Source organism: Lycorma delicatula, chromosome 7 (genome assembly GCF_047948215.1).
Source record: "Lycorma delicatula isolate Av1 chromosome 7, ASM4794821v1, whole genome shotgun sequence".
Lineage (NCBI taxonomy): Eukaryota > Metazoa > Arthropoda > Insecta > Hemiptera > Fulgoridae > Lycorma > Lycorma delicatula.
In genome coordinates this window covers 138905554-138924937 of record NC_134461.1, presented here as the reverse complement: position 1 = coordinate 138924937, position 19384 = coordinate 138905554, and the positions used below count along the sequence as shown (strand labels likewise).

General features: G+C 26.1%; 1 protein-coding gene across 1 annotated transcript in view; it reads left to right on the top strand.

The window, feature by feature from the left end:
• LOC142327363 (uncharacterized) overlaps positions 1-19384 on the top strand; it is a 159800-nt gene that overhangs the window by 22478 nt on the left and 117938 nt on the right. The window lies entirely within an intron of this gene.

The window sequence follows — 19384 nt, the reverse complement described above, 5'->3', positions numbered from 1 at the left end:
TTATTGAAATTAGATCATTGGTAGTGTTTTCTTGTTTAACTGCAAGACAAGGCAATTTTAGTTAAATTTCTCTAATTAATGAGATTAATTTTATTGCCATGTAAAATCATATTGCTTACTAGTGCAATCTTTCTTAGTGCAAAGGCATATCTTTTTTATTACTATTTAATTTATTAATAAAAATTTCTGTTCTTACTTTTATAATTACCAATTTTAAGATGTAATTTTTCCATTTTAAGATGAAAATTGTTTTTCTAATAACCTGTTCACTTCTAATAAAAAAAATTAGATGGGCAATGCCTTGATACAAAGACAAAATTAAATTTTTACACTTAAATTTTTTATTGATATCCCTAGTTTAACTCTGTAAAATAACTTTCCTTAAATTATTTGTAATTTAAGTTTTTTTTGTCAAAAAATATTTGAAAAATTAAAATATTTGCATATATATAATAGTGTCAAATGTTTTATAATAGCTTGTACTTCACAATTATATTATTGAATTGAGTTATTTTTGACTTACTATAAATTGAGTTATATTTCCAATTTATTTTTGCAGTCATATTTTTCATTATGTATCTTAGAAACAAAAGAGATTGTGACTCGAAAAGCCATCTATTTTAATAGCACAAAATAATATTAAGTTTATTGTTATATTTTTTTCTGTGTTGAACACAGAATAAAATTTCTGATGTTTGAAACAGCTATTTATATAGGAAAAAATGATTTTCCATTTTATTTTTAATAATTCAATGTTTGTTTGAAAGGGATTGATAGAATCATTGTCAACAGTATTGAAATTTGAGTAGTGTATTTTGCAGCCAAACATCTATGGTTTGTTAAAAATAATTTTTTTATGTGGTAACATGTCCATAGTAGAAAGTGATTAATGCCATAATTATGTTACTATTTGTATAATCATTGGTATTTTATATTTTTAGTTTAAACCTTTAGTTTATTTTTGCAAAAGTAATGGTTATAATATGCAGTATGTTTAGTTAGCACTGACAAGGATTGATAGTATATAGTATTCAGAAAATGTTAATACAAAGGAATCACAAAAACTTGATAAAAGTTCTAATGAGAAACTTTGATATAAAAATAACTGCCTAAAAATCAGTAAGGTTTTATTTTTTCACACGTTTGCACCATCAACCTTTTCTGTTGCTAAAATGATTTTAAAGCATCTTTTTTTTAATTTTCAGGTCATTTTTTAGTCATTTTCTTTGGAAAACATAAAAATGTGTTTTAAATTTAAATAAATTATTTTTTACCATGAATTGTTTATTATTTGACTAAAAACATGTGCCATAAAGTTATAGTCCCTGTTTTTAATGTTTTTGTTTAGCTTTAGATTAAAAAAATAAGACTTTAATTGTTTTCATTTGATGTGTGATAAAGTGATTTTTTTATTTAATTTTAAAATTAGCATATTGGTAACTTATTTGAAATCACTTAATAAAATTAAATTTTTTTTCTTTTTCTTCTTTTTTTATTAATGAAGAGCTTGTAAATGCTGTATACTTGCTATTATCCTCTGTAAGGATGGTGTATACCACAGATAGTCTGATGTTAATACTGTATTAAAATTTTTTTTAAATTATATTATTACAAAATTAATTAAAATCTTAAAATTTTAACTTTTTATTTTGTTACTGATTTTTTTTGCTTCTTTAATTTGTTTGGTACTAATGGGAGTGAGTGAAGTTTCATTAAAAACATTTTATATTAAATAAATATATTCTTAATGACTATATATTATCTAATTGGTTGACATAGTGAGGATTTTCAACAAGTAGTATTGTCTTGTTTAAAAAAAAAACTTCTACGTTTGTTATACTGTTATATTTATTTATTTTTTAAATTAAAAATGGGTGCATTGATTAAAATAGGCCATCATGTAGCATTTAAAAATTAAAATATGATTTACCCTAAATTACTTGTATGTATGTATGTATGCCATTATTTTATACAATGTGTTTTAAAACTATACAATAATTAGTTTTAATGTAATGACTGTATGATACATAATAGTAAAAGTTAAAACTTGAAAAAGTTTTTTCTTTGTCATTCTATGAAAGTTATTATGTATAAAAAAAGTAAATCTTTGAAAAATGACTGAAATTTCTTTTTAGTTTTAAGTTAAATTGTGATTATTCTGACATTTTTTGATATACTTTTATGATTTATTGTTTAGAATCATAAAATTTATTAGTCATGGTTTGTGATTTTTTGAAAAAAAATGTTTTTTCCATTGTAAAATAAAATGTGTGCCTAATTTTTATTACTTTTTAGTATAATTTGTACAATTGTTATAATGTGATAAAATTTAAGGGATTTATCCTCATTTTTAGATAGTAGTAATATTTAAAATTATTCTTTTAATCATAAAAGATAATTAATTTAATTAATCCTTCCAAGAGCCAGTTTTAGATTTTAGGACAAAGAGGTTTTTCTGAATTCTTTAATAATAAAAAAATATTACTTTAAAAAATGTCTACCGTTTGATTCTTGGAAAAAACTATTGTTCATATATATATATATATATATATATATAATCTGTTCTTGTCTACAAAAAATTTCATTTTTTTCTTATATTTTGTATTAAATTTATTTTGAAAAATATTGATGTGACTGTAAAGACAACTTTAGAGTATACCCAATAAACTTGTTTTGTTATTTATAAAAATAAAATAATAATTATTAAGGTTTATAGTGCCATACGTATTTGTTAAAATTAATTAATTCTAATAACACTCACCTTAAACAAAAATAATGTTGACCTGGCCAACTAAAACTGCTTTATGCTTGTTGCATTTAAGAAACAAACTTAAAAAACTTTTTTAAACATTTATTCAGAATTTTAACAAAAATTATTTGTAAAATGTATCAAATACAGTCCTTACTTTTATTTTCTACAAACTAATATGTAATATTACTCGTTTCTAATAGTAAAGACTTATCTTATTGCAAACAGTACAGTGTTTCTTACATTTTACCAGAAAATTTCTCCAAAATTTCTTTGGGAATATGGGAATAACTGTGTGTTCTGTAAAGCTGAATTGCCAATCATCAATTATGTTCTTGATTATAGAAACGATGGATTGATCCCCAGCCAATGGTTTATAATATGTTATTGATAATTTTTTTCCACTCTTGCAATAGTAAATAATTATATTTTTTTTTATTCTTGATTTATTAAGTATTATTTATTTCTAATTCTATTCAGTATATATTTTCCTTGGAAGTCATCAGACCATGAAGTAACTACAGATTTCTCATGTGATCTAGATAATTGCTGCATAAATGTTTGTTACATACTACTTACTTGTGTGCATTATGCAGTCGTAGAGTTAAATTAGCTCATAGGCTTGGCACTGTTTTTGGCAGAAATTGAAAAAATTTCAATTGCTTGTAATTAGTTGAGAGTTATAATTTATTTTCATTTTATTTTTTCAGGGAGCTCTTTACACTCTCTCCTTACATACTGGTTATGCATGTATGTAACTTATTTACTTTTTAATTAATATATTTATTTTTACAACTTTATCCTGTGCAGGGATGGATCTTCATTTGTGTTCTGCTTTCAAAATTTTCTGTTTAGTAGGCGCATCCTTTTATAACTTCTGTTGTAAATCTTGTGTACAACATTGCAAGCAGTACATGCAATGCAATTCATGCATTACATTGCAAAATTTTAATAAAAATTTTAAATATTCCTTAAAACTTATTGAAAGTTTTCAAAGTTTGAAGAATGCAGCATTCATATACAATGAAAGAGGCACACCATGCTGTACCACTGTACACCTTTCAAGATAGCCTTTAAGCATCTAATCAGTTTGCATTGAACCTTCCATAAATTAATTACCATTTTTAATTATCTTAGGCTTTATTTTGTAATTACTTTTTTAATATTTAATTATTCTATGTTTAAAATCATTTGCTTCGGTAAAAAAAGCACAAATGTTGTAGTTGTAATTACAATCAACTACAATCCCTGTCTAATTGTAATTCTATTTCATGCTGTTTTATTTTGATAAGATACAGAAAATTCACTAAAGATATCAGCATGAAAGTTTCTGTGACCAAATGAAAGCCTTTATTCATAATTACAATTAAAAAATCTTTATAACGGCTGTATAAGCCAGGCCTATGGTTTTTCTTTCTTCTTTACATATTTTTGATTTAGCACTCTGGTAAAAAAAAAAAAATGTAAAAACAACAATGAATAATAATAGTTAAAACATTCACAGTTTGATTCCCCATATGGTGGTGCTTAGTAGGTAATTATTCTGATGTAACTATTTTGGTTGAAGTTAATGAGTTCTGAATTTCTACTCTTTAGGGTCAGACAATATAGGTCATTTTCAACACTCTTGCTATTATATCGATCAATTCTAGGACATGCCAACTACTAATTAGTAACAGTTAGGTTAGCAGAAAGTCCAGATAGATGAGGATCTACAAAAAAAGTATTGTCCATCAATAGATAAAAATTAAATTGTATTATCATTCTCTGCCATTATCGATGCCATGAATTAAAATTATCGGATTTATTGGATTAGATCATTTCTTCAAGAACCTTTTTTCTTTTAGAGCAAAAAGGAGTCGCCTATAGGTTTTCTCCTTACTTGTCATTTACTTTGCTTTGTAAAATAATACAACATTTTACTAGTTAAAAACTGTTAATTTAATATGAGTATTTTATTTTTATGAAAATTATTAATATATATAAATATCTACGTGGATGAAAATCTTCAATATAATGAAAGAAACATGAAACACAAAATCATTGTCAAAATTTAACACACGATATTTTTATGCTAAAGCGTTTAACATACAAACCTCAGGCAAATCCATCCAGCATCTTATCTAATGATTTGGGATGAAGAAGTACAATTATCAGTTAAAGAAAAAAATAAATAAATTAGATTTTTGTTAACATCCAAAATATCAGGTACTGGTTAATCAATGGACCAGTAATCTGATCTGATGAGCAAAACATTTGTTGTTTTTCTGAAACAATAAATATTGGACTTATAAGGGAATTAATACGATCTCTTTACTTTTGTTTGATGCTATACCTGATACATATACTTTATTTGTTCATTTATTCCTAGTACCACAAGAGTGTACAATTAATATTCAGTGTTTTTAAAATCACTGTTTATCTTTCCCTTTTTACACAAGGTCAGCCTTTAAAGTCATAAAGATGGATGAAGGTTTTATTTGCTATTTTTATATTGGAAAAGTTCCAGTAGATTAATATTTAATTTGTAGATTATGTTTCCTACTTCATTATAAACAATTCCCCTCTTATCTCTCTCTCAACCCTGTTGAGTAAAACAACTTAATTATTCAAAACAAGTATTTGTAACTTCCAAATGACTTAAAGAAATTTGGTTATGTATTTTGAATCTAGTTTTGAAATTCTAACGTATTCCTCGGACACAAATTTTCAAATATCTTGATTTACAGTTTTAGTACTATTTTATTGACTGTTATCAATAAAGTTGCATGTTACAAATTGTTTTTATTTTGTAGATTGATCATTTAATACTATCTTATCATTGTATGAAAATGTATAATTACATTCATGTTAAATATTCTATTCTTTTTTTAATGGAATTTCATTTTTGTTTTTCATCCCTAATTTATAATTCATCAATTTCAATTTCATATGAATACATTGATACAATGAAAGTAATCTATCGGTGTTGCATAAAACTTATATACACAACATATCACATGTAGTCATTAGCTTTTTCAGAAGCTATTTCCTATGTTAAAAATCCATTATTGTCGGCAGTGAGAATTACTTCTGTAACTTTTTTATAGTATTGTCAGTATAAAAACTATTGCTTCTATATAGTTTCCAATTTATATTTTGTGAATTATAAAACCATTTTTTTCACTCTGTAAATTGTAAGGTATTTTTTTAATATCTTGAAAAATAGTTAATAATTATCGCAAGAGTCTCATTTAGTACTTTAAATAAAAATATTTATTAAAAACGAATTAAGTCATACCTTCTTGATTTTTTTTCATTTATACATCAGTGAAAAAAGAAACGGCTTACCTAGAAGTTACTTACATTTAATATCGTTTAAAGCATTGTTTTAATCAATGCACAAACGTTGGTTTAATTAATTTAAAAAAAGTTTGTTCTGCTCAACCAGACTTGTTATAAAAAATAATGAATTTTTTTAAAGCTCATAAAATGTCCATGTTACTAAGCTGAGTGAGTTATACTAATGCGAGTTATAATTATTCCTATTTCTGTAAATACTTAATCCTTATTTATGTAAATAAAGATAAATACATTCAGTTTTTGCAGTTTTATATTTTAGTATCATAAGCAAAATTAAGACCACTCAAAAAGCATTCCTAGTTGAATAAGTAGCTCAGTAACTGTAACTATTAATTGAAAGTCAAATTTTTTGTCCATTGAAAGTTGGGGATAGGTTTGCTCAGTGTGATTTGCCAGTTTTTTTTTATAACCAGATATTTTAATTGACTTTACATAAAACGTTTTTTCCATAAAAATCCTAAAATAATCTTGGGTGGGATACTTTGTTAATATAACATAAAAAAACTAAAAAGAAAGTTTTTGATAAATATTATATAAAAACTATAAACAAAATGTATTCCTATGTAATATATATGTATTCCTTAAAAATAATTTTTATTTATCAACAAAAGATAGTTTTTAGTTGAAATGCTGTATAGAAAACTAAAGTATAAAAACTTGTTCCCCAGAATAGATTCTTTTACCTTGCTTTAACAGTAAAAATGTTTGTGCCTTCGCATTATAGAACCTGCTGCACCATTTAGGACTAATTTAAAACGTAAAGCAGATAGACATTACTTAAACGAAACATGTTGAATTGTGACAGATTGCTTACAATTTACATTGTTAAACGCTTCACAAATGCCAAATAACATTTCCAGGATTTTCTGTATTGGATGAGACAAGCCAGATTACAGATACACTATAGAATACCATCTACTGTACTATAAAAGTAAGGAATAATTTTTCAATATACTATCTACTCAATGACAAATACAAAAACATTTTAGAAAAAATTTAGTATTACAAAAATTTAACAAGAGAAATGAATGAATATAGGCAAATAATTTACAATTCCTTCCTTGAATCTGGACTGGAACATTCATTACCTAGCTGGAGTGACACACACCGTGTCTCAAATTGATTGTATATAGATGTAATACAGAAATTTCAGAGATATTTTAATAAACTTGCTGAAATATTTTAGAAATTTAAACTAATGATATGTGAATGGTGCAAATTGTAATTATAACATTAGTCACTACTCCATTATATGAATCTTTTTTATAGGAATATAAACAACAAGACTTAAATGACAAGTCATTAGAACTTGCTAAATTTGGGAAAAAATATTTGCTTGTTTTTATTAAATTTTTTTAAAGGATTTGTTGTACGTAATAGAAAATTTACTGCACATAAGTTTTTTTTTTTCATATTAGTCAAACAAAAAATTGTTATATAAAACTAAAACTGAAAGATATTAAACTCTGTTCAGGTAAATTCATTTACCTTTCAGTAGTAACAAAGTGATATAGCAGATATAACAGTGATAATAGCTCCAGTTTATCTACAATGTAATGTGTACTGTGAATTTTATTACAGAAAATGAACACAACAGATGCCCCATGGTTGAGCCAAATGAAATTAACACCTCAATAATTTATAGTAAAAAACTATTAAGTTTCATAAAAACAATCCCAACTTTTCAATTGGCATTCAGTCATATTCTTAATGATTGTGAATAAATGATTTGGCGCTAAAAATGTGCAGGACCAAATTCTATGCAAGCGTACATGATCTCATGGAAACCAAAGAAATTTTTATTAAATTTAAAAATAAAATAATGTACAAAATAAGAACTATTCTAAGCTATTTAGAGTTAATCTCATATTATCTCGTGTTTAATAACTACCATGATTGTAAATTAAAAACTTTTATTGGACTGATATTTGTCAAAAATTTTGACTGTCATCTTGTATGGATACAGATAACTGAATTGCTTACCCTTATTTCTCAGTGTTACAATTTATTTATAACACCTGCTTTAGGATACCTAGTCTCCTGAAAAAAATTTATTTGTTCAAAAAGATACTGTATTTTGTGTAGTGTATACATATAGATTGGAGTATTTTATGAATCCTATACTAAATGTATAAAAAACATATTTACAGAATCATTAATATAATTATCCCTAGATGAGTTAAAAAGTTTAATGCTTATTTACAGTCAGTTATCTATTATCTTGCATATTAATGCCTTCACTGCCATGAGAACCCATTTGGGATCTCATCCAGGTTCCTTAACTGGCCACATTACAGAACTGTGTTAGTGTTTACCAGGTCATGCCACATTTTTATAATTTTTTTTGATTATTATTTATTGTAATTAAAATCATTCGGCACAGTTAAAATCTAAAATTATGAGATCCCAAATGAAATCTAATGGCCCATGTAACATTTCAAAGGAAACATCCATTTTGACCATCCCTGAATTCATTTTGGCTAGCTTCGGCTTGAAACTAACTGTAAGGAAATATTTTGATCTTACAAGGGTAAGGCACATTAGTTTGAATCGGACTTCATATACATATATTTTTTAACTTAATTTTTTTTATTTAAATATATTGATTTATTAATAATTATTAACCTCAGATTGTAAAAAAGTTTTACAATAATAATTCAATAATAACATTAAAAAAAAAAAATGAAAAAAATCAGTAGTTATTACTGAAATAAAATTTTGTGTACTGATCATTTTAATTCTACAATTTTTACAGAGTTTAATAATTATTAATAAACCAATATATTTAGATTAAAAAAAAAATATGTATATGAAGTCAGATTTGAATTTATGCATACATGCCTACAGATCCGACATGTTCTCACTTACACCAGATAACTAATTGAGTGACGTGAAACAAAATTAATATGTAAACTAATATAAAATGCTGGTAAAGACACCACAAGATATGTGGTCCAACACAATCTCCCTTTCAAATGAAATAAGGTTAAGTGAAGTGCAGCAAAAATCTGTATATGTAATGTAATAGGTATACAAGGAAGTCATGTAGTGTCCACATCAGATTCTTAATTAAAAATTAAGGTACTGAAATTAACTAAAAAGAGGCACAGAAATACATTAACATACAACAGCACAAACAAAACCATAACCTAAAAGTAGGAAACAAGAAAATATTGTTAATCATATGTGATAAGAAGGGTTAGCCAATTTGGAAATATTATTCAATTAAATTTATATAGATTTATACTACCCGATTACTCCTGGGGGGTTAAAATATTCAGAAAAGAAAGTGTAGAATTTAAAACCCCCATTTCTCTTTTTAAAAAATTACCTAAAAATGAGCTAAATATGTCATGGAAATTCTTGTCTGTAGTTACAGTGTATGAAAATACCTGTGGAACTTAACATGTTAAAAAGTTAATTGTAGACATCTGTTTATTTCACATAAAAATCATTCATTGGAAAGAGAAAAAACAGCAATGTAGGTTGACAAGTTATCAAGGTTTATTTTACTATATTACACTGTACTATATCTTATCTAATAAACATCTCCATGTACTAATATTGCCATACTAAACTTGGCTAACTGTCATAATACTTTGAGAATTTTTGACTGAAGGCCTAATTGTTTGTCTTAAGTAAATGAACATCATTTGTTATTTTATGTAATAAAATTGAGTAAACATATTTTGCTTATTTTCACTTTTATATTTATTATAATGTTTTACATTACATTTATGCTGGTTACCACCATTCACTCTCTGTTTCCCTGAAATAAATGACTAAATCTTTTAGATTAAGTTGTCCAGTGTATTTTAAACTGTGAAGTATTTTCTAATTTACAAAAAACAAAAGTTTTCCAAGAAAACTGAAATTTTTTTAGCTAAATGTAAGTTTTACCAAATTTTCTAATTGTGATATAAATTATGTTTGGAGTGAGTTTATTTTTATTTTAGACTAGATGATTGTTGGACTGAACAAGTTGCAAAATTTTTAAATGCATTTTACTTTCATTGTTAGATCTGGGAAAAGTTGCAGGATAATTGCCTCTCTTCCAAAAAAAGAATCATTGAATGTGAATATTTTTAATGATTACCAAAAATTAAATGTAAAATTATAATTTAGTGAGAATGGTTTATAAAATTATTAACCTATTTTAACAATTTTATTACAGTTTTTAGATGTCTGTAAGCATTTGTGTAAGGTGTTTCTTAATTTACAATTTTTTCTTTAGAATTAAGTATATTTAACAAAGTAACACATTTTTTTCTTATTTTCAAGTGATATATTGCGTAGCATCGGTTACGATTTTTCAATCAACTTTTTTCATGCTACAGCTAAAATATAATTAATAATAATAAATGTAATCAGTAACTCTCAAAGTTACTGTTTGTGATTATAAAACTAAAGTGGCCGCAAAATTACAAGATAAAATAGCAAAACTATTAAAAGGACAGTGGGAAATAAAATAAGGTTAATAAAAAATCAAACAATAGAGAAGAAAAGTAAACATCAAATACAGTTACTCAGATTAGCTTTCAATTTGTTAATAGAAGACAAAAGTAAATAACAAAATTTAAATTTCTAAGTGAAGGATTTTTTAAGGAAACAAAAATATATAAAAGTAAACAGAAAAAGCAAAACAAAACTAATAGTGAACCCGTTGTTCTGGATAAGATGGGTTGTTGGAGCCCAATTTTATTATTTTAAAATAGGATTTATGTAAAAAAAATTTAATGTTATGTTGATTGCTGTTATATTAATCTTTTTGTGGAATACATCCTGTATGGGAAAGTGGAACAACTTGTTTTCAGTTAGGAGGGACTGCACCCCTCAAATAAATTTTCGCTATCCTTTCCTGACACATTCAATAAATTGTACACTTCTTGAAAGGAGTTTCTAGATATAGTTTGTGTTTTTAAAGCTTGATTTAGTAATTTGTATCTTACTTAAATTATTAGTAAAACAACCATTGGATATAAAATAATATATATCAATGAAAAAAAATCACAACTTTGCAAGTTTTAACTATAACTAAAAACAATGATGATCATTTTGTCCTTATAAAAGTAATACAATCTTTTTACTATATAAACTCAAATGAAATTAATTTTCCTTAAATTTTTATACTTATTTTTTATTTCAAAAAATAATAAATGTGATACCAATACCAGCATAATTTTTTACCGGTTTTTTGTGATTTTAAAATCACAAAACATAAATGATTAATTATGAGATATATTGATGATTACTTACATACAATTTGTAAAAATACTTAATTGTTGTTTTCTTAAGTTATTGGAGTTACTAATTTTGAAAAAATATGTATGTTTTTTTTTTAACTGTTATCATGTTATCAATAATATAATTTCATATGTAAATAAATAAATGTAAAATACTTTAATGTAAGTAAAAATTTTCTTTGTTATTGGAGTAATTAAGAAATCTAATAATAACTAAGGTAAAATTGCAATCACTTAATGGATCATTAAATGTGTACATAGATAGTAAATTAGTTAAAGTTATTTTTGTAAATAGAAATTAAAATATATATATATGTATATACATATATATATCACAGTAATTATAAAAATTAAAAGAAAAAATTTTGAATATGGAATTTGTGTATCGATAAGTTAAATTATCATTATATAATTATTAGGATGTATATTTATTTAAATGTTAAGTACTGGCGATCAGTTATATATTGCAATTACCATTTTATTATTGTACATAATATACAATGTAATTATTATATTTAAAATAAAATAAGTATATTATACTTAATCGTACTGTAGTTTTTTTTTAAGCTTCATTATTACTATATTAATCAGAGAGAATGATTTTTACTTCTTTTTAATGATAAATATGAAAATAAATACTCTATAAAAAGGATGTTGGCATGGTGCGGAAGTTTAGCACTTATTTTACCATGAGAAAGGCAGACAGTTGAACGTCAGACCGTACATACAGTTATATTTTATAAAACATCACCAAAATCGGTTATAAGAATAAAAATAATAATGACAAAATTTATTTTCTAAATATACGTAAGTACATAGATAAATTGTACATCATTAATCTACCTATTTCAACAAACAAAGATAATAAAATAAATAGGAAATATAACTTGTCATTTAAAGGATTTAACAAAATAGATTTTGGAAAGTTAGGTATAAAAAACTGCATTTTGGATTATCTTCAGGAAAATTACTTTTAAAAAAATGTAAAAAATAATCAACAGGATAGCAGTGGTTAAAGCATTTATTAATGAAAACTTTCTAATTAATTCATAAACAATATAGTGGAGTAATAGCATCTGCCTTTCATTCTGAATGTTATGGGTTTTTGAATCCCAGTGAACAATGGCAATTTTCATACACTACATAATTTATCTTTCATAAGTAACTGTAATTGGGTGGTTAGCTGTTGTTACTTATTAGATTTGTTTGTCATTCTATGTGTTCTTTTAATCATAGACTTCCCATCACCAACACACTGTTATACTAGGTGATTCATATAAAACTCATGATTGTCTTTTACTATTGTGGTTATTTTAACAATAATGGTGCAATAAATGCTTAATTGGTTTTCAAATGTAACGTATCTTTTGGAGATTACTTTATTTTTATTACATCTGTTGAAAATGTCCATCCATCTCAATTCATAACTCTGGTTCCAATGTTCCTGCTGTGACTGTAAGTCATAGGAGAAACATTCCTGTTGTTCAATGGAGCATTGCCTTGTCAATACCATTGATTTTGCGCATAATGTTATTTCAAATCATCTTATGTCCAAGGGTGTGTAGCATTTACTCTTGTCTTCTGATAATCCCAAAGGAGCTAGTCTTAAGTTCCTGGAGGTGATATAGTTGTAAAAAGAAACTTTTGATCAAAGCAAAGTAAAACGGAAATATCGAAAAAGATAAAGTCGCCAGACTCGGCTATGCCGTTCCCAGCCTCCATCACCCAGCAACCGGAAGTCGGTTCTCTGTGCTTCGCCTCTAATGGGGACGACCCCGCCGGGACTCAGTCTTTAAGCTCAGGGAACAGTTTTTTTGTAATTATTGCTTAGAGTCTTTTAGCTTTCGAGAGTCCCCGCACTTCATCACCGCCGTCAACGGGCGAACGGCAGTCCCGTACGGAGCTGTCCCTCGCCCACTCGCTTCCCAATAAGTTTCTCGCTTCCCAGAATTCCAGTTCAGCACACTGCTCAATATGCGCAATAAAACGATGCGTCCACCGCCCTTTCGTGGACAAATCCCACCTGGCTTTCCAATCCCTGTAAACAGTTGTGTTGGCATTGTTACTAGACACACCCTGATAAATTTGTGCACGAGCCGCCACCAGCTGCTGTAGTGGCGGGATCCCAGTCACCACAGCACCGCAATTTATTATTTAAATATTCAAAACATTACTGTTAATCGGTAAGGTTAGCGAACGAATTGAGCGTCGGTTAAGTTTGGTTAAGTCTTGCTGTTTTCAGTTATCTCCAGGTGAAAAACTTGCAAACTTTTGGAAGGGGACAAACGAAGAACTATTAATTTTTATTTTTTATTTTGAAACATACATGCTAAAGATAAACAGCTGGGTAACCATGCCAGCAACATAACAAACTTGTTTATATCTATAGAAAAGAACAGTAAGCATCGTAATATTGAAAATAAAAAGGAAAGGAAAACATTCAGGACTGATGATACTGCCCGCCAAACAATCTTACAATGATTTTTTCCTCAGTTGTACTACTATCAAAATTTACACTGAAAATACAAATGATATGCTTTTTTAATTAAAGGTGTAATGTTTTTTCAATTTAATTTTACAGTAAACTCACCACATACATAAAAAAAGGCATCCACATCATTTACACAATTTTGAGTCATTGTTAACAAACTTTAGACAGCAATAAGACTGAACAAAATTAATTCATTCTTAAATCCAATGCTTAATACAAACAACACAACAGTGCTTTCAGCTACATATTTTGACCAGCACAGACGTGTTTAATCTTGACCATGACGGCTCTCTTTTCAGTATTAGATATTATGTCATAATATGCGATTATTATATGATTTAATTCTTTGTCTAGTATTGTTTATTTATGGCTTAAAAATTATGTTAACAAAGTTAAACAATAAAAAATGAGCTAACAAAATACAATATAGGAGCTTAAAATGCTAACTATATGTTGAAAAACGAAAATAAATCTTTTAATTAAAATTTAAATTTTTTTCAAAAATTGTAGGTGATATAAAGATTCTGAGTTCATATCCGTTTTCAACATCAAAAAACAAATTAAAATCATGTTTTCACAATGTTTTAATCATTTGTTGGAACCCAACCTGTGAAGAATGTTGTGCATTATAATAGAAAAACAAAGTCCCATGAATAGGTACCTTGTCCAAACATGATCGTCACATAAACACGTAGGTGGAGTGGACTTAATGAATAGTTCAAATGGGTGAGGATGAATTGTGAAGAGAACAAGAAAATGGTACTACAGTTTGTTCTATCATACAATCGATAAAACTGTTGTAAATATTTTGTTATACAGGAAGAGTTTTAGAAAATACAGGTACCAGTAGTAAACAAAAAACCCTGTCATCATTTGCTTTCAGACTGGAGATAGCTTAATTATTATGTAAAATTGGTATAAATACAACATCGACTAGAGGTCATACTAGTTCCAGCAAAGAAAAAATTAAAATCGTCAACTGATACTCTAGCTGATGTTCGTTTGGATAAATATGAACAATGGGGCCTGTACGTATAAAAAAATTAAAATGTAAAATTCCAAATTGTAAAGGATTTACTCTTGTAAATCCTTTGTGCACAGTGTTTACTTTATTTTGTGTTTCAATAACAAAAATAATTGTTTTATGAAATGTCGTATTGTTGAACATAATTAGACTGTGTATTTGTGAAGATAATGTAAAGTGATTTAGAGAATAATTATTGTGTTGGCTAAAGGATAGTATTATAATGTTAAAAATTATCAATATAAATCATTTTAAAAAAATAGCTTGTGGCTTATCAAAAATAGAGTATTAATTTTTAAAAAAGTGTTTTTCTTAAAGTCTGATTATAGGCATCTGTTAAAAACTAAAAAATAATTAAAAATAAAAATAATTTGAGATTCATCTTTTAAAAATATCTAACATTTATATTTATATTTTGTTTTTTATTTTTTCAAATTTATTAAAATTGCACATTTTTAATTACATTGTTGAAAATGATAGTTTTTTTATATGATTTACCATTAGAAAATATTTTTTTAATAAAATTTAACAGTATAAACAACATATAAATAATTTAGAACCTAATAGATGGTTCAAAATGCATAAAGTAGCTTTTTGTCAGCCATATAAAAAAAATTTCTAAATAATTTAAAAACTCAATTTTTAATTTTTTAACTATTTTTCTGAAAAATTACACATTTTTTAAATTTGAAAATTCATGCATTGTTGGGTTAATATACAATCTAAATCAGTTATTAGCTGTAATATCCATTTTCATAATTTTTGCTGGAGAAGTTGTTTTTATTTATAAGTTGTTATCAAAATTAAATTAGTGGGTTGTTAAAAAATTTATTTTCTAGCGATTTAAGTATTGATGTTGTGAATATTTTAAAACATAATTTATACAGCATGCTTCTGGTGACAAACATCTACATTATAAATTCACTTACATTAAATTTACCTTTGTAATATTTTCATTTTAATTAAAATAGCATACAAAATGAAGATATTTTTTTCATTTGGGTTTGGTTTAAATGCATTTATTAATCGCAATCAATGTTTTAATATTATGGCATAAAACACATTAGGGCCTGTAAAGGTTAAACTATAGGAATAGTATATGAACCTGGTTTTCCTACTATAAGCAGTAATTATTGATAAAAGATTAGAAAATTGATAATTATCGGTAACATTTTAAGTAAACAACACAGTCATTAATGTTTCATGTGGTGCTACTGTACTATACATGGAATGGCAACGTCGAACAAAGTTGTTTGGTGTTCTCACAACAGTGTTGAAATGATGAAAGCTCTGCCCCTCATTTACTTTTAGACATGTAATAGGCAATGGAGATAAATATAATTATTTGCGCTATATTATATTTTGAGTACCTACTCAAATAGAGAAACTGTAAATAAATAAAGGTATACAAGGTGAAGTTGAATAAATAGACTTAAATAATTACCTGTATGGTTTTATAACATGTTCATTATTATTATTAAATATTTTTGAACAAATTTGTGTTATAACAAAACAAATATTGTTTTATTATTCTGATTAAATTATAATATGCACTCGCAAAAAAATTTAAGCACAAACCATGGAAGCAGCAAAATTAATTTTTCTGGCATTTGTCTTACAACCAACGGAAACCATGGTAAAACCTTGGTTAGAACATCAAAAATATTTTAAAATATTCATTATACAAAAAAAATAAAAGTTACAATCAGAAATAATTTAAGTTCTTCCAATTATATTATGTTCTGAAATAAAATCAATTAAGAAAGAAAAATCTCATATTTTTTTAACATATTCTTATCAGGAAGGGGCCCTACATTAGTGACCATCAAACATTTACAATTGTCTTTACACATTTATGATTATAAATACAAATAAGAACAAACCCTTGTTTTGATATACAAGAAATTATATTTTAGTACCTTAAAATATATTTGTTGGGCAACATGAAAATTTTTCTTCAAAATATTTGTAATAACACTTAAAATATTTTTAGTTTTTCTTTTGTAGAAGAAATAACAACATATTTACATAAATAAAGAGTATAAAAGTTAATAAATGTTTTTAGTAATAAAATATTTTAAAAATATTTCTTAATATAAATTAAACATACAACAAAATCCAAAAGAAATTAATTAAATAAATATAAAAAAATATTGTACTTTTAATAATAATTAACAATATTACTTTCGAGAGCGAAAGAAAAATTAATTTTACATAATATAAAACTAAGTATTGTAATCTTAATGAATAATTTCTCCACAATATTTCCAAATAAGAATTTAAAATATTACAATACATTTAATAATGAAACAAAACACGATTCAAAATCATATATTATTATGTTTTTCATTTTACTTGAAACATTGATTTTCTGTATTCATTTTATAATTATTTACTAATAATTTTTATATTTAAATAATTTCCTAATGATTTTCCATACGATTATATTAGGTCATCAGGAATGAAGCTGTATAAAAATTCAAGCAGATAGAAGAGTTAAAATAACAGAAATACAGATGATAAGAATTATATATTAATTAGGTATTAACAACATCTAATCACTAAAACTGTTATACATCCTGATGCTCCTGGTTTCTTGTTCTTTGTACAAGAAACCAGGAGTTTCTTTACTTTTATATAGAAAAAAAAACACTTTATTGAAATTCTTGATGGTACTTCACCAGACTCATCTTACACAGCCAACACAGGTCTTATGTCTTTTGCATACACAACATAGTTGCTGTGATTGTACATTTCAGTTCTTGCTACTTGTTCAAGTCTCTTTATGCTTAATCAAATTTTGATTTTTCAAAATCGGTTCATTTTCTCTACCACCACTATAACTTTACACTCTGTATAGTCATTTGCTATGTTTCTTCCACCCTAAACGCTATCGTATGCACTTTTGCTATTTCATTTCACCTTTGTTTTCTCTAAAATTTTCCTTACTTTTGGTTACATCAGTTTCCTTTAATTATTGTCATTCCTATACCTCAGTATCTTTCAAACGATCTTCCTTAGCCGGTTTCTGTTGAATGTATCTAACTTGATACCATTCACTGCATCTTTTGTCTTCCATGTTCCTTCTAATATATTAACTCTACTGACTTTATTATTTCTATTTTTTAAATTTATTCGTTTGGCTTTCTATAGAATCTACTTTTGTAATAACTTGTAAACTTGTTCCTACTTAATTTTGCTTTAACTTCACATCAATCTCTTTTAGTTTGACTGTAATTCATTTACTTTTATTGTTTTATGGTACTTGACGCTTTTAATTTTTAAAAGTTTGTTACTTGACTTCACAGTAATATCGATCAATATAATGATACAGCCATCATAAAATTTAGTTATGAAGTTTATCATCTTGAAGTTTATGACTGCCATATGAAATAACTAAATTGATGTTATTGGAAGATTTGGCTTCTTAATTCTTGAATCCAATGATCATATGATCAGATCTTAAATTATAAGTGTTGTACTCTCTCTGTCTTGATGAAATCTGCAAAGATAAATAAATAGTCATTCAAATACTTGCATTAAATAAAAAAAGATAAAATAAATAAACCTAAAGGATAATGTATCAATCATTTCACTGAGAAATGGATCAGTCGTGGAGGTCCACATTTCTGGGCACCAAGAACATTTGTTATAACACCTTTTGATTTTTGCATCTAGGGACAGATGATAAATATCATATATAAAACTAAAATACATTCTCGTGAGGAATTAATTGTTTGCATTATGGATGCTCCTGAGAAACTTAAGGATAGCCCTGAAGTATTATAAAGAACTACAGAAGGGAGGTTTTAAAACTGGTGGGCTTGGTTTTGAATATTTGTTATTAACTGGTAGGTATGACTTACTGTATTTTTTCTAAATTGAATTCTAATTTTTCTAAACTTTTTTTGTTTTATTTGACTTATCTTGCACCATTATGTACAGAATTACATTCGCTATTAGTTTTATTTAAAGGTTTTACATGTTTCTTACCCATTTAACAAAGTTATTCTAGATCAAACATAATAACGGGTTTTTTACTCTAAATTATTGATTTTCATCCCAGATTTCTTAAAACCTATTGCAGATACTGTTTTGGTAGCTATTTTATTCTATTTTTAAGGTAAAAAACACATAGAAATCACTAATTCTGCCCCTTAATTATTGTCCTATAAATTTTCAGTACGACCTCTTTCACTGGGATTGCTGAAACACGAGCGAAATCGTTCAATAACCTTTATTTACAAACGAAACATTTTAGCCGTGTTTAATAAATTTTTAATTTCACAAGCAGAATAAGTTATGAAAATCACGGAAAAAATTTTGATATACACAATCTGTATAACGTGATCTCAATTTCTAATTTGTTTTCTGTAGTCTCCGTGAATCACAGAGGGTATTACTTATTACAAATCATATTACTACGATTTGAAAGTTGTAACTCGCGACTACGAAATCAGCTGATTTGCAAAGACATGTTCACCACTCCAACCCGGTTGGTATAATCTCAATTTAAAGAAAAAATATATATATAT